The following is a 7615-nucleotide window of genomic DNA, read 5'->3' as shown; positions in this document are numbered from 1 at the left end:
AGGCCACTGATAGCTCATATTAGACTAAAAGAATTATTTGTATATATAACACACTCAAAATGTATGGGTGTAAGATTTCAAATTCTGACTCTAAACCTTGGCAATCCAAGTAGAAAGCTTATGTAATTAAAAAATTTTGTGCAAATGATATTCTGATAGCAAGAAAATTGAAGTAAACATTTTATATTCTTAAGAATTAAAAGTTTTGGTATTTTTGTTTCATACATTATGATATAGCTAGTTATATTTACAGTGCAGGATAGGATAGAAATGTCTTTGAAGAATGACTATTGCTTAGTGAAGACATTATTAATATTTTTTGAGGATGAAATTATTTTCTTAAGATTTGGAATGGGATTATCTAGAATATCTACATGAAATACAAATTAGAAACTTTTCAACACCATTGCCCAAGTATTCTAACTTCACAGAATCTATTTTAAATGGAGCTGCCTTTCTGTGTATTTTTAGAAACTCAGGAGGCGGAGGTAGAAGGATCATTTGAGTTCACAAGTTTAAGGTCTGCCTGGGCAAAATAGTAAGATTCTGTCTCAAAACAAAACAAAACAAAAAAGATTCTATTTTTAAACAGACATGGTGGTGCATCCCTGCAGTCTCACTACTTGAGAGGTGGAGACAGGAGGAACACAGGTTTGAGACCAGCTTCAGTAAATTTAGCAAGACTCTCAGCAACTTAGTGAGTCTCTGCTTCAAAATAAAAAATAAAAAGAGCTGGGGGTATATTTCAGTGTTATGATGTCCCTGTGTTCAATCCCTAGTGCCAAATATAAAAATAACTAAAATGAATAAATAAAAGGAAAATAACCTATTTTAAAAAATAACATCCATTACACACCTGTAATTCCAGTACTTGAGAGACTGAGACAGGAAGATCACAGGTTCTAAGCCAGCATCAGCAACGTAGTGAGACACTCAGTAATTTAGCAAGATCCTGTATCAGAATAAAAAAAATAAAATAGTGCTGTAGCTCCTAGTACAAAAAAGGAAAAAAGGAAGAGAGAAAGAAAATCAATAACTGAACATAGTCTTAGGCTCTAAGATTTCCATTACAGTAGGAGGAAAACTTTACTTACATTTGTGACTGTATTTGATAAAGTATTGGAAAAGAGAGACAAGGCGGGGAGGAAGGTTATCAACTCAATTTGAATGAGTGACTAATAGTGGATCTGATAAGTTGGGTCCCTCCCCCACGTGAGACTATAGATGTCCTGAGAGAATCAGCATGCCTATAAAACATCAGTCCCTCCGATCCACCACATGACTCAGCTGGCAGATCAGGACTATGTGCAACTCTCCAGAAGCATGGCCTGTTGGTCCCTTCCCCCATGGCCGGCAGACTCCTCAGAGGGTACCGGGTGCCAGGTTTGAATAAAGCAGCGGTCTTTGATAACCCATTTGGTGTTTTTACCTCCCTCCTAAACTCTCTAACTCTATTTTCAACCTTTCAGGATCTAGTAGAGAAGCCACCCTGTGGGGAAAACCAAATATCTCAAGATTCATCTTGTAATGAAGTATCAAGAACAAAGAGAGATGTAATTTTAAAGTTCTCATTTAAATATACTATTCCCATAAACTTTTACATATATTACCGGAAAAAAAAATACTTAAAAAATGAAGCTGATTCACCTCTCTGCTGTCAGGGCATGGCTCAACCTATTTGATATACCGAAAGATGTGGCATCCTTTCCCACACTGCCATAGAAGACTGAACTACTCTAAAATCAGCAGAGGCTCTTGAGAATCTGTGGTGGATGCTGGTAAGATACTTGAGTACCTGGAAGGAGGCAAAAACAATAGTCACACCACTTAGCATTTGCCAAGGACAGCTGTTCCCAGTCAATGTGGGAATTCCCAGCCCTTCAAAACCTTCTGAGCTGTCAGGAGTGATGGAATTCCTAAGACACAACATGGTGGGTACCAGGGCATCCAGAAAATTTCATGGCTCTAGGCTGTTCACATGAATGCAGATCAGATCCAAATGTATGAAGACATGTGAGATACCATGATGTGACTACTTGGGGACTTTCCAAAATACTTCCAAGAGTTTCTGCATTTTTTGAGGAATTATATAAGGAGGCAATGTCAAGAGACAGTGAAACTTGAATAAGTAATGCAAATTTGACCTCTTTTTACCCAGAGGCCTAGAGAAACGTGGGTCACTAGTAGGGAAATATTTACAATTTTATAATAAGAATATGCAGTCATTAAGAATAATTAGAAAGAACTTTTAAGTAGATGGAAATTCCTTCTGTAGTTAGACATATAAATGAACTTAATAATCCTAGGTATGTTTGATTTTATTTTTATTATTATAGCAGGCAAAAATGCTAAATTGATTTCATCCAAATATTGAGCTTATGATGTAAAAGAGAAGCTATTTAGAGTACAGGAAGTAAACTTTGAATAGATAAGAATAGCAACTCAATTTCTTTCTTATTTTGTGTGGTCTTATGACATCAATATTTTAAAATATCTCAATAAATAAAGTTCAGGGTTTCAATTATTTTAATTACTTTTAATGGGAATTTTTGTTGGGAGCTGTATATTCTAAATGTTAATTAGTTTTCTAAGATTACTCATTCATTTATTCAGCAAATTTTCATCTTGTGACTATGAACTTAATTCAAGGTGCCATGAGTACAACAAAAGTAAAAATTTTAATATAATTTCAGGCAGTAATAAATGTTTTGATGGAAGATAAAGTCAGGTAAGATGATAGAAAATGATAGACATGATCAGAGATATCTTCCTTAAGAAAAAAATGATTACTAATTTTATTTCTTTTTACTTATAGTTAACTATTTTAAACAAATAATGTCATCCTGAAAGCAAACAAATATTGTTTGTGGCATCTCTCAGTTCTCAGTTTTACTAGCTAAAAAATTGAAGTTTGATAAAGTTTGAAGTTCTAAAAGAAATATTGCATATGTGTGTGTTGGGTATGGGTACCAAATGTATCTATAACAATCTAAACCAGATAGTCATCATGAAGGACACTAAACATCTACCATAAATCTTACATTCAAGAGCTAAAAAATATCTGAAATTTTCTAAATTTCAATCATAAAAAGATGCTTGCTTAAATGTTCACCAGTGGATAGAAAAGATCCTTTTAAGACACAGATGAGAGATGTCCAAGAAGATCAACATTTGAGTCTCTGTAGTAAACTGAGGTAGGCTGCTCATTAAACATTGAAGCCCAATGGGAGAAATGAATGTTGGCACACTCAAAGAGGTTTTGTAATCCTCCAAGAAAAAAAGAGTCCTTTGGCAGCCAGGCGTGGTGGTACACGCTTGTAATCCCGGGCTTGGGAGGCAGAGACAGGAGATCTCACAGGTTCAAAGCCAGCCACACTGGCTTAAGAGACCCTGTTTCCAAATAAAAATAGAAAATAGGTCTGGGAGTGTAATCTGTCAAATCTTCTTCCAAAAGCAAATTCTTGAAATAAAAAAAATATTTTTGAGAGGCAGTCGTTAAATACTTTACTAGGAAACTAGTCTACTGCTATAAGTTGAGAGCAGCAGAAACTTTCACTGGAATTGAATCCCAACGTCTGTATAAGGAACTTGGGACTTTAGATCTGGAATGATATCCCATATATATTAGAACCTCATGGACAGAGGAAATATAGTGGTGACAAACCTAAAGCCCAATTAGAATGTGTTAGGAAGTATAACTTTGATTTGATTCTGAATTCTGCCACTACTATAAATATTTGTAAAGAAATGATGAGCCTGTAATCCCAGTACCAAGGCTGAAATAGCAAGATTACAGGATAGAGGACAGCTTTAGCAATGTAGCAAGATTGTTTCAAAACAAAAAATAAAGAGTTGGGGGTATAAGTCAGAGGTGGAATGCACTTGGGTCCAATCTCCAATACAAATAAAAGAGAAGCAGAAAGAAAGAGCAAAAAGAGTGATTCTAAAACCATAAATTGCATAAATGGAAAGGTGGTTTCATAGTTTCTTGCTAATTTATAAAAGCATTGGAGACAAGGTATTAAGAAGAGGGGGTGAGGTCAGGTAGGATGGCTCATGCCTGTAATCTCAGTATTTGGGAAGCTGAGACAGAAGGAGCTCATTTTGTTGGATAACCTCAGCAACTTAGCAATACTTTCTTTTTTTTTCAGCTCATAATGTTGATTTTCTTTTTTTTTTCTTTTTTTTATTGGTGCATTATATTCATACATCATATTGGGGTAAAAAACTTGTGTGTAGAGACATGCACACATCACTGATTTAACCCCTACCCAATTCCCACCCCATTCCCTCCCTTTCCCTCCCTTCCTTGCTCAGCTTAGTGGTTGACTTTGATATGTTTAAGTACATTGTGTGTTTTAGAGATTTTCCTCTTCCCCTCTCCTTTCTCCTCCTTTAGGTTGTCTTGTTTGCTCCTCCATAGGATTTTCTTTTTCATATAGAGTTCTCCTCCTTTAGCTTGTCTTGTTTGCTCCTTCATAGGATTTTCTTTTTCATCTAGAGTCCCTCCTATGACCCAATTCTCCCTAACTCTCACATATTAGGGAAAGCATCAGATTTCTTATTTTTTTGTGACTTGACTAATCTCACTTAGCATAATGTCCTCCAGTTCCATCCATTTCCCTGAAAATGATGTAATTGAGTTTTTTTGATGGCTTAGTAAAATCCCATTGTGTATATATTCCACAGTTTTGTAATCCATTCATCTGTTGATGGACATCTTGGCTGGTTCCATAGTTTGGCTATGGTGAATTGTGCAGCCATGAACATAGATACACATGCATTTGTTTGGTAGTTTGGTTTCTTTTCTTCAACAACACAGTGAGATCCTCTTTCAAACAACTACAACAACAACAACAACAACAACAACAACAACAACAACAAATGAAAACGAGCTTGAGGTAACTCAGAGGTGGAATGCTTTTGTGTTCAATCCCCAATACCACAAAAACAAAAGGGGGATTGAGGATGTGAGTATATGAATATGAGAAACAAGAAGAAGCGCTTATTTTTGACAAAGCTCTTCACCTTCAAGTACACACTCATTATGATGAGTGGCATATTTGCTGTTATTAGTGATAAGTCATAGTTACCAATGCAGATTGTATGCATTGATTTGTAATTGAGTTGCTTTTCATAAGGCAACCGTATGTATTGTGCTCCAGGGTGAATCACAGAAAGGATGAAATCACAAGCCTGTGAAAGGACAATTATTATAGTAAAAAACAAAATTAGAAACAAAGTAAGGAACTTTACAGTTTGCATTAATATTTATAATTATAGAAAATTATTGTAAATCTATTTTTTCTAGCATTCTTGAAGTCTAGTAATTATAACTAAGGGCAAATAATGTATCTAATTTTAGGTGAAAATGATAAAAGTTTCAAAATTGCATATACACATAAGAATATCACAATTGCATCTTTGATAGAATTCCATAAGATGCCGGGCGTGGTGGTGCATGCTTGTAATCCCAGTACTTGGGAGGCTGAGACAGGAGGACACCACAGGTTCGAATCCAGCCTTGGCTACTAAATGAGGCTCTCAGCATCTTAGTGAAACCCTGTTTCCAAATAAAGTATAAAATAGGTCTGAGAGTATAGCACGGAGGTAGAAAGCTCCTGGGTTCCACCCCCAGTACCACCAAAAAATAAAAAAATGCATAAGAACATGGTTAAAACAAAGAAATTAGAATATTTTAGGTGCAGAGATTTCTGCTTCTGGCTATCAAGTAGCCATTGGAACTGGACCAGTCTTTCTGCTATAATCAATTATAAGTTTTGACAGAGTACAAGAAGTAATTTCTGTCAGGTAGTGGACAACTGGCAGTTTGATACTGTAATCCCTGAAAGAAAGAAAATGCTCAAGGTAATCACTAGGGTTGCCCTGACAAGAGAAAAATCTCATGACTCTTGTTTAGAAAATCCAGCAGAGATGGAGTCCGAATCTGCAAAAGGCAGAGATTAGAGTTCTGAGAGGACTGGACTCTGAGACAGAGTATCATAAGGGAAAGGTCTATGCAGGGGAAGACCCTGGGATTCAGTTCAGTTCTTCACTAGTCCTCGGCTGAGAGTGAGACTGCACATATATAGGAGGAGACTCCCAAAGATTCATCACAGTGTAGCTGCTGTAAGATGGCACTTGGAATAAGGATACAGAAGGCCGGTCAACCTTAGAACCCATGGGGATCAGGGCTCCAGAGTGGAGACATCTTCAGTTTTCTTCATTGTACCTTTAGCATTCAGTTCCAGTCAAGACACATTAAAAATATGCTTCAGGATGAGGAATCATGCCCTAAAGTAACTGTCTTCCTATTTAAAACTAAAATTAAGTCCTGACAGCATCTACAGGACAATGCAGTGTGAAGAGTGAAACTTACCAATTTATAGAAGTTTGACCACTGTCTTGAACTTTACCAAGCTTATGCAAGTTCAAGGTCAATATTTAGTAATCAAACTGTCTATTGGAACAAAAGCCAATGCTTTTTAGAGAAGCAAAACAATATTTCTTTGAAGTACACAATGTAGAATAGATACCCAATAATACCAGGAATAAAATTATATAAAAAATATGACTCAAATTTAAAAAATGTAGTTGATAGAAATATAAGATCTAGTTGAGCATGGTGTCACACACCTGTAATTCCTATACTTGAGACGCTAAGACAGGAGGATCCCAGAGTGGAAGACAGCCTTATCTCTTTAGTGAGGTCCTCGGCAATCTACTGAAACCCTGTTTCAAAACAAAAATTAAAAAATTAGGGCTGGTGGGTGTAGCTGGGAGGTAGAACACCCTCCAATCATCAGTAACATACACACACACACACACACACACACACACACACACACACAATGAAATTTTACACATCGATGGCGAATAGGAAGGTAAATAAGTTATAGCCATTATGGTAATGAGAATTTTAGTTCTCAAAAGAAAAATAGGCCAGGAGTGATGGTGCACACCTATAATCCCAATATTTGGAAGACTGCAACAGAAGGATCACAAGTTCAAGACAAGCCTGAGCAATTTAGTAAGACTCCGTTTTAAAATAAAGAATAAAACTATGCTGGAGGTATAGTTCAGCGGTAGTGCACCCCTGGGTTCAATCACCAGTATTACACAAATAAAATAAGAATAAACATAGAATTACCAGCCGGGCGTGGTGGCGCACGCTTGTAATCCCCGCACTTGGGAGGCGAGACAGGAGGATCGCGCAGGTTCGAAGCCAGCCGCGCTGGTTTAAGAGACCTTGTTTCCAAAAATAAAATAGGTCTCGGAGTGTAGCCCAGAGGTAGAAGGGCTTCCAGGAACCCAGTTCCACCAAAAAATAATAATAATAGTAATAGTAATAATAGAATAACCATATAATCCAACAATCCCTCTCAGTTTGAAAGCTAGTATTCCATTGTCTCTTTTTTTTATGACCATTCCCCAGAGACTGTCAACTGAAGGTAAAAGACAAATATATTTATCATAGTCATTTAGTTAAGGTTTTCTCCAGAGTTATGAAATAAATAAGAGTAATATATCCAGTGTGGCTCTTTTGTCTACTTAGAAAGCAGATAATAGTCCTCATGACCAAATTAGTGCCAAATCCTGCACTGTGATTTATTTG

This window comes from Muscardinus avellanarius (genome assembly GCF_963383645.1).
Source record: "Muscardinus avellanarius genome assembly, chromosome: 1".
NCBI classification, from domain to species: domain Eukaryota; kingdom Metazoa; phylum Chordata; class Mammalia; order Rodentia; family Gliridae; genus Muscardinus; species Muscardinus avellanarius.
Note: the sequence above shows the minus strand (reverse complement) of the source record.